The sequence below is a fragment of the Stegodyphus dumicola genome, chromosome 9 (genome assembly GCF_044657685.1).
Source record: "Stegodyphus dumicola isolate Sdum_Otavi_A_Nest chromosome 9, ASM4465768v1".
In the NCBI taxonomy this organism is placed as follows: Eukaryota; Metazoa; Arthropoda; class Arachnida; order Araneae; family Eresidae; genus Stegodyphus; species Stegodyphus dumicola.
The window spans coordinates 25,643,556-25,667,113 of record NC_140776.1 but is presented as its reverse complement, the minus strand read 5'-3'; the positions used below and the strand labels follow the sequence as shown (position 1 = coordinate 25,667,113).

The following is a 23,558-nucleotide window of genomic DNA, read 5'->3' as shown; positions in this document are numbered from 1 at the left end:
GACGTATCTATTATTCGAAAACATAATTTTATTGTTTGATAGCTTAATTTTTACTACAAATATTCTTTTGCATTGCATGTCATCATTATGTGTGCGCTGTGCACTGCACAATTTTTATATATAGCAATATACATCTTAACAATGAGCAAAGCGAAGATGTGCGGAGCACATTTGCTAGCCTCAAGCAGAGCGAGATAAAAGTAATGCTCAGTTAGTCGCAGTAGTATTCGTAATCAAAATTTCTTTATCCTAATTGGCTGAAATTTCATCACATTACTGGCATGATTACATTTCGCAAAAGGTTATTACGTTTTTTGGAGTAGAAAATGAAAGTATCCAAATTCAAAAGAGGAATTTAGGAGCAATTGATAATTTAAAGTATAATTTATACTTACATATATTTTATCTTAAATACCTATATATATATATATATATATATATATGTATCCAGAGAGAGAAGTTTAATAGAGGTCTCCGCTTTAAATCGAACTGTTCCGGTTTGATGGTGTAGTCTCTGCGTCTCGGTCAGTTTATCCTTTTTTCTCGGTTATTTAGAAAAGTTTTTGAAGTGGCCAACATTTAAAAAGTAAACATAATGCAGTGTCGAGTAAACTTACAATTTGGCATCTAAAATATCCCCTCCATTACTTTCACTATTGTCAATCGAAATATTTTGTATCGCGATATATGTATTTTTATTGTTGTCTAGATGTTTCAGGTGAAAATTGCTGCAAATAATAAGTAAAATAAACAAGGATCAGCTTCTTAATAAAGCAAAGATTGCAAAGCCTTTTTTGGCCAACTAACTACGGAATTTCAAAAGATAGAAGATCTGAAGGAAAATGGGTATTACTTTTTTAAAGAATTAAAAAAAAACATTTCTGTACCAAATTAGTTCAAATTGTAGCATACATTTCCAACATGCCAGAAACATTAGCACTATTTATGAGTATTCGGAATAATGAATATCATGTGGTCTGAACACTGGCGTATCTAGAGCATGGCAGATAGGACATGTGCCACTATCGCCATTTGGCATACTCATATCCCTGAAAACAAATAAAAAAAGACAAACATAATTTTAAATATTAAAGGGGGCTTAATTTAGAGTCTTGCTACAGGAGCCATTTTATATGCATACACCACTGGTGTGAATAGAGAAGCAGAATGGCTGAATCAAACGTAAAAGATTTACTAGGCCGTAAAATTAACAATGAACTAAACTGCAGTGAATTTTTCTATGCAATTCAAAATAACAAAAGTTTTTTGAAGGTTCCGCTAGTGATAAATATTAATAGCTCTTAATAATAAAGTATGTTCAGTTGAGTGTTAAAAACTTCTTTCAACTTATTGTTGTTTTATATTAAAACCTTCTTATTCTTATTTTTTGCTGTGAGTATTTTTCTCAAACGTTTCTCGGTTTGGGAAAAATATTATTAAAATATTAAAATTTTGACTTAAAACTACACGTTGCTGAAAATGTATTTAAATGAGCTCATTCTCAAAAGAGAAATTAGCATTTTAGGTCTTTCATGGTATGTTTAAATCAGATATAGTTAAGAGAATTTAAATCATTCGTGATAAAAAAATTGCATTGTTATTTCTTGTGTCTAATTGTGTCTTTTTTATGTACTTCACTACGTTATGTGTAACTAAAGAAACATTTCTTATTACGCGCAAAGAAATGATGCGCGAATCATAAAGTAAAATGCAACTGACGTATAATGATCATTTGCATTTAGTTATATTTTTTAATTTACCTTATGTATTTTCTTCCAAAACAAGCAATTCCATAATGGTAAAGGGGTGGTGCCCACGTCCTCCGTCACTAAACTAACAATTCGTTGCTTTATAAGAGCCCAACAGCGGCCGAGCAGTAAAGACGCTGAACACTGGTAGTTCAGTCCGAGGTTCGAATTCCGCGAACGGGCTGGCTGCATGGGCGTTTTCGTAGTTTTCCCATGTGTAACGTGTATACGAGTCAGTTTTCCTTAGAATCTTCTCCACGAAGGCATCCCTTCCTTTAGGCGAGATAGCCCTCGTGTGCTTTGCCATAATTGAATAATCCCACAATCCCTTTCTTTATAATAACTAAGTAACTTTATCAAGCCAGAATTTATTCTATGTTTTTCATACAATCATTTATGTTTTCAATTTAAAACTTTGATATTGAAACATCTAAGTTCCTTGCTTACGTTTCATAAATAATGAGCAGTTTTGTTCTAATGTAAATATTAGTCTTATGAACAATGAATAATGTATAATCTTAATATGAATGTATAATATCCAAAAATGCCGCCCAACCGGGGTTTAGCAACTTAAGCAAAATTGTTCACCATAAAATTGTGGCTTCAAACACATAATGTTAATTGATTACTCCTAATCGGAGAGAATTTAAATATTCGTTATAAAGCAAGATTTTATTTGGCTGTTTTTTAATATAATCTTACTGTACATTAAATTAACTGTACATTAAATACAAAATATTATTTGCTTTCAACGAAGTATAACGAAATACAAAAATGAAGTGAATAGACGGGAAAACGTATTAAGAACCATCTCTCATTTTAATCATTTATGTAGTCTAACATCTTGTACTCATCGATTCAGGGAGCTCCAAGACTCTTCATTATTCAGAACATTAGATCAAACGCAGCTGGATTTGCTTGGATACGCCATGAAGCGTGTTAAAATAACCGGTAGCTACGACAAATCTCTTGCTCGCTCTTTCACTTCTTTGCCTATCTTAGAATAAGATTTACTTATCTCAATCAGCTTTCATACAACTTAAAATTCGTGTCTGTTTATTAAGCGTAAATATTTAGTTGAGCTAAAGAAATGTACAAATTTTAACTAAAATCCATAAAAGGCATTTATTAAAATGATAAAAATAAAATAAACGCCCTTTTTTTTTTTTTTTTTTTTTTTTTTTTTTTTTTTTTTCATTTACAGACACATACGTGTTTCGAAAGCATTTAGACTAACGCCACTTTGGCATAAAAATACTTAAAACCAACATATCTTTAGAATTTCCGATAGACAATCTCGCGAGCCGGGTATAAAAACATCTTATTCCCTACAATGTTGCCACGGCTCGCTTTGAAATTGTTGAGTTTTTTAATCAAAAATTCGTTTAATTTTCGTTAAGTTTGTTGAGTTAAATTTTGTTGATTTTTTAATAAAAATTTCGTTAATTCAAATTAAGTTTTACACTATATATGAAATAAACAATAAAACAAATTTCAAATTCGGGCTTCCAGCTGCCAATGCTCTGGCGGAGAACTACGTTATAGAAAATTTGATGATCCTAGGCCCCGTTGTTTTTTCACAGGGTGGAAACATACATACATTCATGCAGATTTTTTATTATTTAATTCATTTAAATACAATACACAGCGATAATATCTGATGGCAGCAGTTTGAAAAGTGATACATCGTATCGAAGTGATTCAACGCAAAATGCCGTGTCGAGACTAGAAGCCCTTCTGCCCTCACGTCTCTTCGGGCTAATAATAACTTAATAAAATGAATAATTTCTGAGAATTTTATCATGTTTGTTAACGACTTTATTGGAAATTTTCTCCTCTTCTTTTCTTACGCTGGCTATCTTATTGTAAGTAAAGCAAGTTCGGAAAGAGAGTACAGTATACTAGAAGAAATTGTTATATATTCTCCTATTTTTACGTCGTTAACGAAAAGGTCGTTAACGAAAGGACTTGGACACGTTCAGGTATAGTCTCTTGGATTCATCAAAGATAAAGTTCAAGTTTAGCTTCTTCACATCTTATTTTACATGATGCGCGATGATGAATATTGTTATCATATACACCCTAGCACTATGTGATCTTTTATTTGAAAGGTTCCAGCGTTTCTGCCTGGTATCTGCATTCGCTTATCAACTACATATGACTGTATTATGCATTAATTTGTAACTGTTTTCCATGTTTTACCCCTGCATGTATATGGCGATGTACCATGGAATATTTTAACATGCGCCTGAGTAGAAGCAATAAGTGAAGTCAATGCACCCAGCATCTGAGTCTTTGATATATGTATGTTTAATGTAAGCATAGTATCTCAGTCACTAATTTTTATGTAACATATGTTTAATGTATATATAATGTTGTGTCCATAATCGTTATGTAACTCTCTACAAGTCCCCCCCCCTGCATGTAAATAACTATGTAGTACATAGATTATTTTAACGCTCCCCTGTGTGGTGCAGTAAGTGAAGATGTAATGCAACCAGTGCCTTCAGTTTTTGATATTTAGGCTACGCATGTTTAATGTAGGTATAGTATTTTAGACATTAATTTTCCTGTGACGTATGTGTAATGTATCTAAGATGTTTTCCTGTAACGTATGTGTAATGTATCTATGACATCTGTGTTTGTATCTTATAATTCAGCATGTCTCCACATATGATTGTCTTATGCATTATAACTGTTTCCTATGCCTTACTTACCCCTGCACGTATATAACCTTGTACCATAGAATACTTTAATATGTGCATGTGTAGCGCAATAAGTGAAGCTTAATGCACAACGTCTGAGTCTGTGATATCTATGTAATGTCTGTCCAATGTAAGCATAGTATCCACTCACTAATGTTTAAGTAACAAAAGTTTAATGTATTTATGATATTGTGTTAATAATTGTTAAGTAACCTTTTCCATGTTTTCCCCTGCATGTAAATAACTATGTACCATAGAATATTTTAACGCGCCCCTGTGTGGAGAAGTTAGTGAAATTTTAATGCAACTAGTGCCTCAGTCCTTGATATTTAGGTAATGTTTGATTATTGCAAGTATAGTAGTATGTTAGTTATTGATTTTCATGTAATGTATCTATGATATCTGTGCTGGTATGTTATATTTCAGCATGTCTCCACATATAATTGTTTTATGCATTATCATCTTACTGTTTTCATATCCTACCCCTGTATGTATATAACCTTGTACCATAGAATATTTTATCATATGCCAGTGAGGCGCAATAAGTGAAATCTAATGCACCTAGCGTCCGAGTCCTTGATATTTATGTTACTGAATTAAGACCCAACTTAAGACTGTAGTGGGCTCAAATGTGAGTAACGCAAATATTTACATGCAGTGTAAGAACGATATGCAATAATGCACCTGAATACTCTCTAATTAATTCAAATTAAGTAATTTGGGTCCCAATAAGGATACAAATGAATGTAATACTATATAATGTAATGATGATTAATGTATGTGTAATGTATATATAATGTATGTACAATGTACGTAAAATGTATAACATATGCCTTTGGTACGCAGCAATAGTTTGTCAACAATATGTAATAATGCCATTATCAATACTGCCTTAGACTTTCCCAGCTTGCAAATGTAGTGATGACCCTAGTTAGGACATGTAATTTTCTATATATTCAACAAAAAATACAGAGGCTCGGACAAGCGGATGGGAGAGTATCCCCGGAGGCCGCTTTTGGTGAATGGGTCCGTCCTCGGGATACATCGGGCGCTGGGTTTCGACGCTCTGTGCAAGACCCTTGTGGGGCCCTCAAATTCGACTATAGATACTGGTGGACGTGGCACTACACCAATTAACCATATGGTAAAGGGGTGGTGCTCACGTCCTCCGTCGCATGTCGCATCCGCTTATCAAATGTAGAATACTTTTAACTACGGCTAAAATTTAGAAAATTCGAAAACATATTTATTGTTAAGGCCCCTGGAGAATATTTTTTATAAATAATTTGCGTGAATTATGTTTTGTTGGCTTAAATGCGTGTTTCAAGTGACACACACAGTTTCTTTTGAAGCAGTGCTCTTCTTAATCGTAACCTACATTAACGCTTTTGAAGAAATATTTGAGTGAGTTTTTAATACTCCATTTTCTTCCAAGTTTCATGTTAAAGTGTTAACCTAACTATAATACTGGGACTTAAAACTAGCGGTTAATGGTGGTGGTTGCTATTTACAACTTTCACTTACAACTAACTATTTTGACTTACAAGTAGCTCCACCTTATTGACTTGATAAAAAAGAAACCGGCTGCCGTGGCCTGTATTAAGGTTAATATAGGCTTCTGAATCGCACCCATATTAAGATTTTGGAAGAAGTATTGGAATAATCTTTTAATATTTCGTTTTTCTCCCCTAGCTTCACGTTGAAGAGTTAACTGAATTACTTAGTACTACATTGGTACTTAAAACTATCGGTTATTGCTAGTCGTTGTTATTTACAACTGGCACTTACAACTAACTATTTTGGCTTGCAATTAGCGCCACCTTGTTGACATGGTGACAAAGAAACCGGTTGTCGTAGCCTTTACCATAAACTGGAATTCCGAAGACCACGTGATGTTTGTAATGTATATAGTGCTTTTGTAGTAGGAATGTAAAGCCTAACTTTCTCTCAAGAAGTAATGCCTTCTCAAAGTTGATGGAAGAGGTAAGAAACTTTCGCCCTGATTAGAAGAAAAATGCACAAACTTACTCTGCCACCTATAAGGCACCCAAGGCATTGGCAACGACAGGTGAAATACTTGTTTCTTGTCTACAATAAAAATCGTATATTAGATCTAGATGTAGGTTATATCAGGAGGATTATTGACAACGGCTTATAACTAAAGCGTTGTACCACTTTTTAAATCGTTGCAACCAAATCGCCTATATCATATTTAAAGAAATTAAATAATGAAGAAGATTCTTGAATGTATGTATGTTTCTCGCTTTGTGAAAAACTAACAGTAGAGCCATCAGATTTTTAACAACGCAGTCCATCCCCCAAATACGAGCCCCTAGAATCCCAAATTTGGAATTTGTTTCATTGTCTATTTCATAATTTTTTAAATCACAACGAAATTTTTATTAACGAACTCAACGATTTCAAAGCGAGCAATGGCAGCACTGTACGGAAAAGAAATTACCTCCAGCGCGCGAGACTGTCTATCAGAAATTCTAGAGATATGCTGTTTTTATATACACTGAAGTGACAAAAGTCATGGGATCATGGGATACCTCCTAATATTTTGTGTCCTCCTTTTGCCTGGCGAAGTGCAGCAACTCGACGTGGCATGGACTCAACAAGTCGTTGGAAGTCCCCTGCAGGAATATTGAGCCATGCTGCCTCTATAGACGTCCATAGTTGTGAAAGTGTTGACGGTGCAGGGTTTTGGGCACGAACTGACCTCTCGATGATGTCCCATAAATGTTCGATGGGCTTCATGTCGGACGATCTAGGTGGCCAGATCATTCGCTGGAATTGTCCAGAATGTTTTTCTAACCAATCGCGAACAATTGTGCCCGGTGACAAGGCGCATTGTCATCCATAAAACTCCCATCGTTGTTTGAGTACGTGAAGTCTATGAATGGCTGTATGTGATCTCCAAGTAGATGAAGGTATCCATTTTCAGTCAATGATCGGTTCCGTTGCACCAGAAGACCGAGTCCATGCCATGTGAAAACAGCCCAGACCATTATGGAACCACCACCAGCTTGAACAGTGCCTTGTTGACAACTTGGGTCCATGGCTTCGTGGGGTCTGCGCCACACTCGAACCCTACCATCAGCTCTTACCAACTGAAATCGTGACTCCTCTGACCAAGCCACGGTTTTCCATTCGTTTAGGGACCAATCGATATGCTCACGAGCCCACGAGAGTCGCTGCAGGCGATGTCGTGCTGTTAGTAAAGGCATTCGAGTCGGTCTTCTGCTGGCATAGCCCAAGGAAGACAAATTTCGCCGCACTGTCCTATCGGACACGTCCCTCGTACGTCCCACATTGATTTATGCGGTTATTTGACGCAGTGTTGCTTGTCTGTGAACATTGACAACTCTACGCAGACGTCGCTGGTCTCGGTCGTTAAGTGCAGGTGGTCGGCCACTGCGCTGTCCATGGTGGGATGTTATGCCTGAAATTAGATACTCTCGGCACACTCTTGACACTGTGGATCTCGGAATGTTGAATTCCCTAACGATAGCCGAAATGGAATGACCCATGCGTCTAGCTCGAACTACCATTCCGCGTTCAAAGTCTGTTAATTCTCGTCGTGCGTCCATAATCACGTCAAAGCCTCTTCACATGAATCACGTCAAAGCTTCTTCACTTGAATCACGTCAAATCCTCTTCACATGAGTAACTTGAACACAAATGAAAGCCTTGCCAAAGCACTTCGCATTTATACATTTTCTACGCGATACTATTGCTATCTGTATATTTGCATATTGCTATCCCATTACTTTTGTCACTACAGTGTATTTTTAGCGCAAATGCTTTCGAAACGCTTATGTGTGTAAATGCGAAAACGTCCCTTTGCCTACAATATAAAAGCTGAAATCTTTCAGATTTATTTATTATTATTATTATTATTTTAATTTTCAAAATTTCTCAACATGACTTTCATTCATTTTCTTTCATATGAATTTTGATTACCACAAGCAAATATTAAATTAATATGTATAAGTAAAATTAAGGTTTTTAAGTGGAAAATAGAGCAATGATATTGCTATTCACATATGTTTTAAAAAATTTAAAAATACTCTTATATTTAATTTTGAAAATTCTTGAAATTCTTAGAAAATATAATCAAATCAAAATACGATCTAAATAACATTAAGCTGTTAACTGTGTTGCCCCCCTCCTCAAATATTTTGCGGTCCTTTACAATTTCATCTCTCTGTATTTGTACTACACATTGGAAATATTGTAAAATTCCAATCCGCCAAGGCCATCCTTTTAAGACGAATATAACGGCATTTATTTGTTTTATCTTCTCGATAATAATTTTCTGTTCGATATTGCAGAATAAAACTTCTTTTTACAGTACACAATTTTCATAACTATTTTTCCATTAACGACGAAATATTTCAAATTATAAATTACTTTCTTCCGATTCACGAGGTAATATGTTAGTTTTATTTCAACATTTACTTTATTTGATTTCACTTGAAGTTTTCGAATTAACTTTAATGGCGAATTCTTTTTTTTTTTTTTTTTTTCTTTTCACTTTTAAGTTTAATTTTCTAAGAATGTTACATTTAATTGCTTCGTCTCTTATTTAACGTAAAAAGGAATTATATAAAACCGACTGCTGAAGATAATAATTTGAACTGTATGAAAAAATGTGTAGTGCCTTTTATTGTAAATTTTTCCGCTTCGAATAAATTAAATGACTATGCCTTTTAAATTTTATTTTTTATTCCATCTGAGTTAGAGCATACATGTTAGAATTTTATGAACACAGACATTATAATTTTAAAACAAAAAAACTCAAGTCTTGAGTATTTTATTTAGAAAAATACTGTATGTATTTCCAAAGAATTATCTAACTAGAACGATCTGATTTTTTCCTCTCCTTTATTTTAAATTGAATTTTGCATGATTTTAAAACTTTATGTATTGTAAGCGAGCATTTTCAAAAATGTATATAAAAGCATTCTAAATCAAAACAAAATTGTAAAATAATTGTATGCATGATGAACAACATTTTTGAAATGTAAAACATGCTCACATATATACGCATATTAAGCAAAATAACTGTTAATAAGTCAATAGAAAAATTAAGACCAATTTTTAATAAAAGAGATTAGATTGGGTCTTACTAGTACAAAATGGAAATTTCAGTTTTTGTTTTTTCAATTCGGATCTGTTATGTTAAAAACCTTTTAAACGTGTTTAATTAATAATTTCATTTTGTTTCGTTCTTCATTTAGATTTTAATTTCAGAAGTCATTTTTTGTTTTCTGTCAGACAAAATTTATCATAAATTTATCATAAATTTCATCTTATCAGAATATATATTTCTAATATTATCAGTCATAAAAATTTGATGACACATCATTTTTGTTTTAAATCTTTGAATTAACTGTTTATTTTGTTTTGTTTACTGCTATAGAAAATATGCAAACTTATTTCTTCTTTTTTTTTACTGAACAGCTTCTTTTCCCAGCGACAGAAAGGTTCGTTACATTTTATGATTTTTTCATATAACGTAATGCAGGGATTTGCAACCAGGAGTGAATTCCTTCTAGGGAAGAATTTCATAGTTCCAGTGGTCGAATGCAGTCAGCATTTCATTTCGCTTTCAAGTACTTAGTTTCAGTTTATGAATATAAAAAAAAAAAATACTTTAATTCAAGTTTTGAGACTGTTTAGCATTCTCTGTCCTTTGTTGTTTTTAATTTATGAAGCACATTAAAAATAATCTAAATAAATGCATGTTTATATTTTTTCAAATTTGGGAAAAAAGGGAGAAATGGTCTTCTATCAATGGTGGTTGGAGCACAAAAACTTCGGAATCACTGATAAAAGTCTGCATTATAAATTTGCATCTTCTTAAATTCTTTTTAACTTTTAGATATAACTTTGGATTGGATGAGTGAAGGAATGGCAAGACCAAAATTTAAATTAGTAAAACTGTTGGTAAATTTAATTGATAATAAAAAAAACTATATAATCTCTAAAATTTGTTTTTAACAGTAGCTTTGGCTAAATGAAAATTCAGAAATACTTTATATTTAAATTTTGAAAAACTTAAATAGCTGCATAATTTAATCCCAAAATTGTCTTTTTAACCTTTGTCATATTAGTAAGCCTAGTAATTGTTGTCTTATTGAAAGGAATATTTTCCTTTATCCCTAGTCAGGATAGAATTTAAAAAAAAAACTCCATCGGAATCTTGATGAGAATCTTGGCAGAACCCCTGGTTTCAAATATTTTAAAAGCTTCTAAACTCTAAACCCAGTGGCCAAAACAGCCCTAGTGGGGCAAGGACAGTGTCCCGCAGTCTGCCCCGGTTTGGTTTGGTTTTATTAGATTACAGCAAAGCGCTCGAGGGCTATCTGTCTTAAGGGAGGGATGCCTTCGTGGAGGACTTTCTAAGGGAAACTGGCTCGTATACACGATATACATGGAGAAAACCACGAAAACGCCATGCAGCCAGTCCGTTCACGGGATTCGAACCTCGAACCGAATTACCAGTGTTCAGCGACGTTACCACTCGGCCGCTGGTGGGCCCCTTGGGCCCCGGAGTGCGTTAGCATATGCTATGGGTAAGTGGTCACCTTGTCGCAGGACCCCCGGTGTTTAGTCCCCAAGCGACCTTGGTACTCATTTTATCGACCCACTCAAGGGATGAAAGGCTGAGTCAACCTTGCCCAGCCCGGGGATCGAACCCCGGGCCTGTGGTGCAGCTGAGCGACGCGCTACCCACTGCGCCACCGGACCTCTTTAAATCTCAACTTGGAATTAATTTTTTATAAAACCGAATCCCACTTTCTAAATCCAAAATAATTTTTAATAAAATTAAAGCACAAGCCAAAATAATTTGAATTTTAAAATCTTCAGAATTTTATTTTGAATTTCGTTTCAAATGTAAAATTATATAAAAAGGAGCATATCTAAAAATATGTTATGCATTTGAATATATTATAAATTTATAAATTTACATAACGAGGCTTGTAATCTTTATATAAGTAAAAAACTTCATCATTAGCGTTAGATTTTATTTTTATTGCAGTGTACACAAGGAACAGAGTTAGAAATGTTATAATCGATCTATTATTTTAGAATTTTATATACCTTTCAGAACAAATATGCTCAACACTTCCCAATTCTGAGCCATGAAGAGGTACTTCATGTACTCTAGAAGAAATACTCAGTAACCAGGATGGTAAATTTACAGTAAATATGCTTAACCATTTCCGGCACGCTACATTTAAAGTCGGAGTTTTTATTAAAAAAAAAGGGTAGGCAGTCTAATTAGGCCTAGAGGAGTACACCAGTAAAATTTTCTGAAGTTAGCACTTATCGTTTTAATTCTGTAGGTGGGCCCAAAGTGGCACACTGATTGAATAGAGCTTCGGAAAGAGTGCTGAAACGAGCATTGTTGTCAATGAACTGACCGATGATATGCGGAGAAACAACGAATACAGACTCTCAGGTGTCCCAGATTATCAGTGAGCCCGGTCTGAGCATACCTAGGGTTCGCCGTTTGATTTTAAGCAAAATTTCAAGGTAAAAATTTAAAACTAATATAGAATAAGAATAAAGAGAATAGCATACAGCCAAATAATAACATAGAAATTTCTTTTCAAACAATTCCTTTTATACCCTAAAAAATCTGGAAGATTTCTTTGAAAAATGAGGGTCTTAAAAAACTAAACATGGCTAAAATATATGAACTGGTTTGTGTTGAGAACTAGTCATTTTAGGCTTTGGCCACTACTAAGACCATAGGTATTTTATTATGGAGGCACCCAACAGACGGCCACCGTTACCTACTATAAAAGGGCAGACAATTTACATCCATGCCATCTCCGGGACTCGAACCCCAGCCTTTCGGTACAGCAGTTAAAATCACTAACTGATTGGGCGGCTAAAGTAATAGTAAATGTGGCGACGCTGTCTTGATAGAACTTTAAAATTAAGACACAATAACACGCCGAATAAATACTAATTCAGAAGTCAAACAACAAAAATCAGCGTTAATTTACAAAATTTTCACAGGACTAGTTTCGATGGTTTTACCGAACCATCATCTTCAGCTGCAAAACCGCAAATGAACAAGATAGGAAATAATGTTTAGATAAGACAAGAAAGCCTGGACAAGAATAAGCAAGTGGCGCCATCTGTTGGCGAAACCAGAACTAAAACATAATTTCTCTAAAAGCCGAAGGCAAATTTGGATTGGAATTAGGATCGTTAACTAGAACAGAAAGATTTTTATGAATGTGAAATGCCTCTAGAAAATCCAGTTCTCCAATGGAAGATGTTTTTTGAATAATTTTGGCAGCAGAAAAATTGAAAGTGTGATTTTCGGACCAACAATGTTGAGCAAAAGAAGACTTCTGTGTTTCCTTTTTTCTAACATATGCCTCATGTTCTTTGACGCGAAATTTTAAGGCTCTCTTAGTTTGGCCAATGTAAATTAAACCGCACTGGTAAGGAATCCTATAAATACCCCAGGAATTCATATCCGGAATGGGGTCCTTGAGTATAGAAGTTGGAATTTTATTGATGGGAGAGTAAACAACCCGAAAGTTAAATTTCTGAAAAATATGTGCAACTTTATAGCTAATTGATGGAAAGAAGGGAATGACAACAGAATTTTTATAATCTCCTAAAAGAAGAGTGTGGCTTTTAGTGTGTTGAGATGAGAATTTTTTAACTGCTTGATTAATAATGTTGGGTGAAAAGCCCCTGTCAATAGCTATTGCTTTTAAATAATTTAGTTCTTCATCAAGGGCTAGTTTGGAGGAGCAAACTTGAAGAGCACGGAAAACATAGGAATAAAATGAAGCTAACTTTTGTTTAGTCGGATGACATGATTTAAAGTGTGGTGGAAGGCAAACCGATGAAGGTTTACGGTAAACTGTAGTACTGAAGTTGGATGTGTTACGTGTGACCAGAATGTCGAGAAACGGAAGAGAATTGCAAGTCTCAAGTTCAAAAGTGAACTGAATAGCAGGATCAATAGAATTCATTGTTGAAAGAACTCTATTTAGATCATCTTTATTACCTTCAAACAGGGTAAAAGTATCGTCTACGTAGCGGAACCATGCCGGGAAGTTTAAAGTTTCAAACAATTTTGATTCATAATAATGCATGTAGATATCAGCCAGGATGGGACTGAGGGGGCTTCCCATGGCTAATCCCTCAGTTTGCTTGTAATATTTATTTTGGAAAACAAAATGTGTTTGTTTCAAACAGAGTTGAGTGAGAGAAATTAGCTCATCAATTTCGATGCAAGAGAAATGAAATTCGCGAAGTCTGGTTTCTAGACATCTTAATGCACCCTCCACTGGGACATTGGTGAATAATGATTTTACATCAAAAGAAACCATGAGTAAATTACGAGGAGAAATGTTTTTAACCTTTTTTACAAACTCTATTGAATATTTTATGGTGTAAATGTTATTGTCTAATAGAGTGGAAAATCTAGAAACTAAATATTTAGCTAATGGATACGAGGCAGTACCTAAATTTGATACAATAGGGCGGAAAGGAATACCAATTTTATGAATTTTGGGAAGAGCATATAATCTGGCACAATTCGCAACAGGTAGGATAAGCGAATGTTTTAAGTTGCTTGAAATGATTTGCGAAGATTTGATCGCAGTTTTTATTTTGGATAAGTCCGAAGGTGAAGGATCTTTAGGGATCGGATTATATGGTCCTTCATTTAAGAGTTTAGTGACACCATCGATGTAAGTGTTCTTATCCATGACGACTATCTGGCCACCTTTGTCGGCCTTTGAAACGACAATATCCGGGTTAGAATGAATCTCGCGCATTGTAGCTCTTTCTCTCGCAGTTAGATTTGGTTTCAAAGGTTTATTATTGAATTTCACATTATGAGCGATAAGATGCCTAATCATTTCTTTCTGTGAATCTGAAACTTTACTGAACTTGAAAGCTTTTTCGATAGGAGACAAAATCTTTGGAATCGAGGGTTTACAGGTTTGTGAGAAGTTAAAATTATATTTTAGAATTCTCTCTTGTTCTTCTGAAAGACTAACATTAGAAATATTAACTATTGGCTTGATGTTTACAATGGGAAGATTTTTTGAACTACTTGAACTGGAAGACTGTAAAAGAAGTTTTTCGAATTTAACTGCAAGGGTGTTTTTATGACGGTTAACTGCATTCTCCGTTCTAGACCAAGACTTTTGTTCAAGGGCAGTGAATTTTGGATATGTTTTAGCGAGTTCCAGATGAAGCTTATAGAGTTCGTGTTCAATTTTGGACAATTGTTGACGTGTATCCCTTATCACGGACCGAAGTAAGGCAAGTTTGCAATTTAACAGAATTCTTGAAACGCGACTCGAAGGTTTTTGATTAGATTTGATTTGAATAAAATTGGGGATCAATTTTTTACATTTAAATGTAAAAAATTTCGAGTCGCGTTTCAAGAATTCTGTTAAATTGCAAACTTGCCTTACTTACCTTACTACGCAGACTTGCCTTACTACGCAGTCGCACGTGAAGGTTGTCTTAGCACGGCTCTCGGTTTTACCAAGTCGATTTGATTTTTCTTCTGCGATCAGTTGTTAGCACATAAAAGGTTGCTCACCGGTCTTAAGTGACCAAAGAGTAGTAAAAAGGCCATAGTGTGATTTTACTGATTCTTTGCATCTATTTTTCCCTGATGACTGAACTGGTTTAAGGACTTGATCAACATGTCACTAGTCAAACTAATTTTCGCTCGATATGCGGAATTAACTTCCAAAGAGAAGGATTTACCTTTGACTGAGGATGAAAGAATTGATCTGGATTTTCGATTAAAGCTTCTCCCTAACCTATCGGATAAAGTACGTGCAAGTCTAAACTCTGCACGTGGCTCTGAACTAGGCTTAGCGCAAGTCGGTTCTAACCGGTTAGCGTCTAATGATATTGATTCCCATCATGCTGATGTCTCACAACACGATATGCATTGGACTGCTGTTACCAAAAGTACGAAACGTACTCTGAGCGATACTGAATCGGACCCTCCTGAGGTGCAAAACAAATTTGATGTTCTTGCGAACATAGCTGATGATGACTCCGCACTTACTGTCGAACAGTACACGCACAGTACCAGACATGAAGGTGATGTTAGCTTGAAACGAAATCCCAACCCGAAGGCTCCCAAAAGTTTAAAAATTTCGCCTAGTCAAAATGTCGCCTTACTCATGCTAGACGTGGCGAAGGCATTCGACCGCGTCTGGCATGAGGGGCTTATTTATAAACTTATAAATCTCCCTATGGATAGAGAGCTGATTCAGCTAATTATGTCTTTCATCACTAATAGGAAATTCACTGTGGCTATTGGAAAGGACATCTCCAGTTTACGCACCATGAATGCAGGCGTCCCACAGGGGTCCATTTTAGGGCCCGTCCTGTATTTATTTTATGTTCATGACTTTCCTAGGGCTCACATTGGCAGAAATTACTTTCTTGGGTGCTATGCGGACGATACGGCATTAGCCGTAAAGTCCGCAAACGCACACCATGCAATCAAGAAATTACAGGAGCTTCTACCAGTGGTAGAAAAGTGGTGTAAGACTTGGAGAATTGCTATTAATGCCAGCAAGTCGCAATTATTATTGATAAGGAGGAAAAATACACAGTTGACTATTAACAGTAAGCTCTTCTTATTCTCTGAAGAGATTCCTAGAGTTAGTAAGGCGAAATATTTAGGAGTAATGCTAAATGAAAGATTAAAATGGGGAGATCATATAACAGAGGTCAGAAGAAAAATTTTCACTGTTGTAAATAGTCTCATCCCTATATTGGGCAATTATTCTAGCTTAGACATCAGGAAAAAGAGGCTAGTTTATATCACGGCAATTAGGCCATTGATGACTTATGCGTCGCCGGCCTGGTGCACGGCTACCAAGGAGGATATAAAAAGACTTCAAATCATGCAAAACAAAGTCTTAAGGCTTATCACCCATGCTCACTTTTTTGTGAGCAATGCTACACTACACTGTGACTTAAAACTGGACACTCTAGAAGAGCACCTGAATAAGATCAACAGGAAATTCTTCACGAAAGCTCTGAACTGTGACCATATGAGAAATTTTGATATCTTTACCTACGAAATATTGAATGAGGACGCCAAACTGCGCCCACTTGCGGCCCACCTTATCAGGGACCTGAACTTTCCCACCTAGTGCCCACCTGTAAATGATGTACCCAATGTGTTTATTAGCATTCTTAATTTTGTATTTTACTCATTTATTGTATTGTGTATTTCTTAAATTCTCTAGTTTTATTCACATTCTACACTCATTTTATGACTCCCACTTAGTCACGCCTTTACCGGGCCGGTTACTTGCTTGTGAGCTCTTGCGTTGCTGGTCTTCCTATTCTTTATCCGTCTTTCTCCTCCTTACTGCGGGCATTATGTGAAGATAGTTCTATGTTATTGTGCCCATCCGGCATAAATTTGATTGAGCCAGATAAACTACTGATCTCAGTGGTATTCTGGCTATAAGTTATCAGTCAGTCAGTCAGTCAGCTTTCCATTATTTGAAGTTCAGATTTTGAGCGTAATGTGCATTTGCCCCTCGCTCCCTATTTTAACTTCGCTAATATTTCTTTATGCTTGATCAGACAGCCTGGCTCAGTAAAAGTAGGCGGCCAGTGCAACTCTGATTAAAAATCTAGTTATAACCACGTGCAGTGCTGATAAGCACTACGTGTTTCTGTGACTCCTTCTCCTATTTTCTTCTTTCTATGTATTTCTTTCTCCTGATGAGGAGGGACCTTTAGCTGCCCTCGAAATCGATTGAGTGTTTCATTATACCTACGCTAAATATAAGGTTGTTTTTTACGATTTTGTTTATTCAATAGAGTTTGTAAAAAAGGTTAAAAACATTTCTCCTCGTAATTTACTCATGGTTTCTTTTGATGTAAAATCATTATTCACCAATGTCCCAGTGGAGGGTGCATTAAGATGTCTAGAAACCAGACTTCGCGAATTTCATTTCTCTTGCATCGAAATTGATGAGCTAATTTCTCTCACTCAACTCTGTTTGAAACAAACACATTTTGTTTTCCAAAATAAATATTACAAGCAAACTGAGGGATTAGCCATGGGAAGCCCCCTCAGTCCCATCCTGGCTGATATCTACATGCATTATTATGAATCAAAATTGTTTGAAACTTTAAACTTCCCGGCATGGTTCCGCTACGTAGACGATACTTTTACCCTGTTTGAAGGTAATAAAGATGATTTAAATAGAGTTCTTTCAACAATGAATTCTATTGATCCTGCTATTCAGTTCACTTTTGAACTTGAGACTTGCAATTCTCTTCCGTTTCTCGACATTCTGGTCACACGTAACACATCCAACTTCAGTACTACAGTTTACCGTAAACCTTCATCGGTTTGCCTTCCACCACACTTTAAATCATGTCATCCGACTAAACAAAAGTTAGCTTCATTTTATTCCTATGTTTTCCGTGCTCTTCAAGTTTGCTCCTCCAAACTAGCCCTTGATGAAGAACTAAATTATTTAAAAGCAATAGCTATTGACAGGGGCTTTTCACCCAACATTATTAATCAAGCAGTTAAAAAATTCTCATCTCAACACACTAAAAGCCACACTCTTCTTTTAGGAGATTATAAAAATTCTGTTGTCATTCCCTTCTTTCCATCAATTAGCTATAAAGTTGCACATATTTTGCAGAAATTTAACTTTCGGGTTGTTTATCCTCCCATCAATAAAATTCCAACTTCTATACTCAAGGACCCCATTCCGGATATGAATTCCTGGGGTATTTATAGGATTCCTTGCCAGTGTGGTTTAGTTTACATTGGCCAAACTAAGAGAGCCTTAAAATTTCGCGTCAAGGAACATGAGGCATATGTTAGAAAAAAGGAAACACAGAAGTCTTCTGTTGCTCAACATTGTTGGTCCGAAAATCACACTTTCAATTTTTCTGCTGCCAAAATTATTCAAAAAACATCTTCCATTGGAGAACTGGATTTTCTAGAGGCATTTCACATTCATAAAAATCTTTCTGTTCTAGTTAACGATCCTAATTCCAATCCAAATTTGCCTTCGGCTTTTAGAGAAATTATGTTTTAGTTCTGGTTTCGCCAACAAATGGCGCCACTTGCTTATTCTTGTCCAGGCTTTCTTATCTTATCTAAACATTATTTCCTATCTTGTTCATTTGCGGTTTTGCAGCTGAAAGTGATGGTTCGGTAAAACCATCGAAACTAGTCCTGTGAAAATTTTGTAAATTAACGCTGATTTTTGTTGTTTGACTTCTGAATTAGAACTTTAAAAATCAAGGTTTTCTACATATGATTTTAAATTTCATTTCAAAATATCTATGTTTTTTAACGATTCATTAAACAATCAGTAAACTTAATACCATGGTTTCAATGAATAATGTAACTTTTAAGTCATAGCATTTTTCATTCTTTTTTTTTTACTGTTTCAGCTAATTTCTGTTATTTATCTTGGAGAAGAAAACTCTTTTTTGTTCTTTCATATATTTATTTTCTTTGCAACCTGTCCATTATGGTCAACAGATAGTACTACCATTTAAACTAGCTCCAGATTAACAAAGACTCTACACAAGTAATAATTTTTTGGCTGCAAATTTTGGAGGTATTCTGTCTTCATTTGGTGTAACAATTTTTGCAATACTGCCAGTGTTATATTCTATTGCACAAAATAGTTGAATAGTTTCTGAAGTCTTCTTCATTCAGAACTCCATTATGCTTTGAAAACTTTTCATTATATATAAAAGTGTAAAATGTTTTTCTTTTTCCCCACATCTTTTTAAATAGATTTCTTTTTTTTTTTTTTTAATTTTTTATTTATTTATTTATTTTTGTGGTTGCAAATCAAAAATTCATTTATGAATTTCTAAGCATCTGTGCTTTCGTAAATTAGCCATGATAATAAAATACCAAATATATTAAAATCTAAGAAAATATTATTGAAGAATTCAAGAAAAAAATTTTTTAGATACCGTATGTAGCTTCATTGCAGAATAACTCTATAAATTTACATATTCTTTTCATTGCAGCTGATTTTATTCGCAGCCTCAGGAGGATCTGAAGCCTTTTTTGACAAGAATTCGCCCCCCTGTATATAAAGAAAGATATTAATTTTTAAGTTCTTTTTATTTTTGCAAGAAGTATTTTGAGCAAAACAAAGATTACGGAAATACATATTTCAAATAAATCTACAATTCAATTTCGTTTACATTCAGTTTAAATTTTTAACCCTGTATTCGGAAATTGAAAGTATCCAAACACTTTCGTAAAATACAGCGTATAATTGATTTGAATCAAAAGGAGATTAAATTTTTCTGCTTGCAGGTTGAAGGGAATTAATTAATTTTCAAATAATGGAAGTCTTTGTCTCCTTAGAAACCTCCATTGGGATCTCTGGTTGAGAATCGCTGCTTTGAGTCCTGAAAACAATGATATATTATCTGTATTGATAAAAATAACTGAGTGATTTAAATAGCAAAAGGAAACACAAATTCAATTTAAAATGCAATTCCAACAAATGAATTGTTAACGATCTCTTCAAATCATGAAAATAACTAAATGGAAGGCGTTAATTATTATTCTACAAATATTAAATCAAATAATATCTGCATTACTCGTTGGATAATGTTTTAACTCTACACAGCCGCTGTTGATTCGATTTATGAAACGTAAGTTATATATTTTAGAATTCATTTAAAATATCACTAAATAAAAATACTATGCGTCATTTATATGTAAAAATAAGATCTTAATTATGTTTTGAATTTAAATTTTAAAGGCTTTGATTTAGATCTGATTGTTTTCTTATTACCTGCTTGTGAAGATGATAATTTTATAGCATCGTGAAGTAACTCAGCTCTTATTATTTAAGCTCTTGAGAAAAACTACATGGCTTTTTTTTATTATTTTCTCACTTGAAACTTATATTTTTGAGTTTCGATTATGATACAATTCAATGCATTCTCATGATGGGTACACGATGAACATTTGCAGGTGAAATGAAATTAGACCACAAGATATCCGCTATTTATTAATAATAATGAATAAAGCGTTTAATATATTCTATACACAAATTTTATGCCCTCTTCTGTGCTTAAATGGGTGTCCGTGATAACATCGCGGCAAAAACATTGTGGACGAAAACGTCGCGGAGAAAACAATGCAAGGCGAAAACGTCGTGCTACAAAACATCGTGGGAGAAAACATCGCAAAGAAAAAACATTGTGGCACAAAACATCGTCGTCGAAAATAAAGCGGTTCAAAAACATCGCAGTTTAAAAACATCGTCGTCGAAAATATCGTGGTAAAAAATAAAGTATCTACAAATCATCGCATGACGATAACATCGCAGACATGCTTTTTTCAGGTTTTAATAACTGTAAATGGATATTCCCATAATGATTTGTGAGCGCGAGGTGTAAAGAAGAATAAATTTTACTTTCACATTTTTTATTAACTAATAAATGTTTGCTGAAAACGTAAGAAAACTTAACCATAGAAAATTAAATGTAACTTATAGATTATACTTTTCATGAAATATTACCAGTAAAAACTTTATAAAAATGATTTATTAATGGCCTTTGTTAGTTAACTATGTCGGTTTAAAATTCTATTAAGTGCTATAAGTTGCATTATTTTTCTATGCTTAAGTTTCCTTTTTATTTTCTCAGCAAAAATTTATTAATTAATAAAAGATATGAAAGTAAAAATTATCCTTCTTTCCATCTTGCGCTCACAAATCATTATGGGAATATCCATTTACACTTATTAAAGCATGCCTGAAAAAAGCATGTCTGCGATGTTATCGTCATGCGATGATTTGTAGATACTTTATTTTTTACCACGATATTTTCGACGACGATGTTTTTAAACTGCGAAGTTTTTGAACCGCTTTATTTTCGACGACGGTGTTTTGTACCACGATGTTTAAGAACTGCGATGTTTTCTCTCTGCGATGTTTTCTCCCACGATGTTTTGTAGCACGACGTTTTCGCCTTGCGTTGTTTTCTCCGCGACGTTTTCGTCCACGATGTTTTTGCCGCGATGTTTTCGGCTGTAACCCTTAAATGCCCTCTGTGTGCCATACGTATAAATGCACTGAAACTGCATTATTTTAACTGCTATCATTCTTAGCAGGTCTTTCGCATCGCTAGAGGTCAGAGTCTGTTCTTCTTAAACATCTGAAACGCCCGTGTATACGAACTTTTGTTGAAATGGATTTCCTTCCTTCATGCCAAGAGAAATGCTAGAGCTTTAACAATAATTAAATGAATGGATCAAGAACTTTACTCAAAGGAAACATCTAAACTTAATATAGTATGGCATATTCCACCTACGCTCCAGTGGTACACAGAGACATCTCCTGGCACCCTACTGGAAATCAAATGTGACCGTGGCTCCCAGACTGCTCTGGCTAGACTAACAAGCGGCCACCTTAAATGCCTTTCCTTTGATAGTGGCAGAAAAATTTACCCCGTTTATAAAAAATGTTATGACCATCCAGCTACACTTGATCACATACTGGGTTGCACCGGACTTTCTAATGAAGACTTAACATCCGATCTCCTCACTGTTATTGACTTTTTGACAGTCAACAACCTTCTGGAGCTAATTTAACATATTATGTCAGATCTTTCGAGGATAAGCAACAACAACAAGTACATCGATTACGTCTCTCTTGGGGACCTTTGTGCGGTTTCACTCACTGTATGCAGTTTCCCCTTGAGACAAGATTGCAAATGAGAACATCAATATCAAAACTTTAAACCAAATAGAGGGAAGATGTACTCAAATAAGGGAGCTACTTTTATTAGCTTCAAAAGAATTATTGGTATGTGCTTTAACAACTCCCGAAACAAATGAGCCATGCACTAAGGTGATAGAAGAAAGCACCAGGCAGAAAGTGGATGCAGGCGTTCGGGTGACCTTCCGATGTCTGAATGCAAGGGTGTTTCAGATGACTTCGCTGTGAAAGAATTAATAATTAAAATACTTAAAAACAAAAAACGTTTTAAACGTTTGTCTTCTGATAAACGTTTCTGTAAAAGATCTGTAAAGGATTCTTTGTGTATCGTATATGCCCTTGATCTTCATTATTGATAATTTATTATGCTGGTCTTAATATGAGGCAATGTTTGTCTTATTCGAATATTCTCCGAAAATTATATATTTTTTTACGTGCGTAGAAGAAAATGAAAGGCAATCTTGTTCATTATATTCATAATGCATAATAATTATATATATCTTGTGCATTGTAATCTTGTGCTAATCATGTGTTTTCTATTCGGACCTTTGCCCAAGTTGAATATCATTCCTCATAGAAATGAAATTTACTTTTAAAATATCGACTGAACCAAAATAAACATCCAAAGTTTATGAGCAAAATAATGATATTAAGGAACCTAAAAACTGAAAGCGCAAGTTCTATTTTTGGAGATGAAAATGTTTTCGCCACAGAACCTGTTACACAATCGTTTAAAATGCTTTTCTATTAGCTTAATTATTTCAGATTTTTCTATATCATTATAAAGAAGATTTTTATTTACTAATAACGATTGGCTTGTTAAGTAAGTATAGTCTTTTTTTTTTGTTTTTGAAGCAAAAAATAAATTATTATATAAATATAACTATTTCGTAAAATTCTATTACTGATCGATTTCCTTCGTTTCTGCAGATACGGTATAAAATGTGAAAATTAATCACTATACAACGCCACTGTGTACTCCAAATATATAGCATGATGTTCATTTTACTGATTATGACACATTGCTCTATTAAATACGGCCTTGCAAATAATTTACAAACCGGAATCATTTTTAACCGTTTCTCAGGAAACATTTTGTAGAAGCTATATTAGATTCTCGGCAATTTTTATCTGATAAAAATTAAATCAATTACAAACATCAGACCATATTTTAAGAGCTCTGTCTGAAAATTTTAAGAAAAGCAATTAAATACAAAGCCTTCTTTAGAAAATCTTAATTTACCAAACCACAAACATTTCGACAAGTTATTCCTAATAATTTCATTTGTATAAACTAGAATAAATTATTTAACAATGAAGAAATA

General features: G+C 34.4%; 1 protein-coding gene across 6 annotated transcripts in view; it reads left to right on the top strand.

The window, feature by feature from the left end:
* LOC118205679 (neuroglobin-like) overlaps positions 1 to 23,558 on the top strand; it is a 334,461-nt gene that overhangs the window by 189,337 nt on the left and 121,566 nt on the right. The window contains exon 4 of one of the 6 annotated variants that reach the window (XM_085823289.1): positions 9,923 to 10,074. The exons of the other annotated variants lie outside the window; for them this stretch is intronic. The gene's annotated coding sequence lies outside the window, so the exon portion shown is untranslated. The remainder of the gene's footprint in view (positions 1 to 9,922; positions 10,075 to 23,558) is intronic. 6 annotated transcript variants of the gene reach the window in all.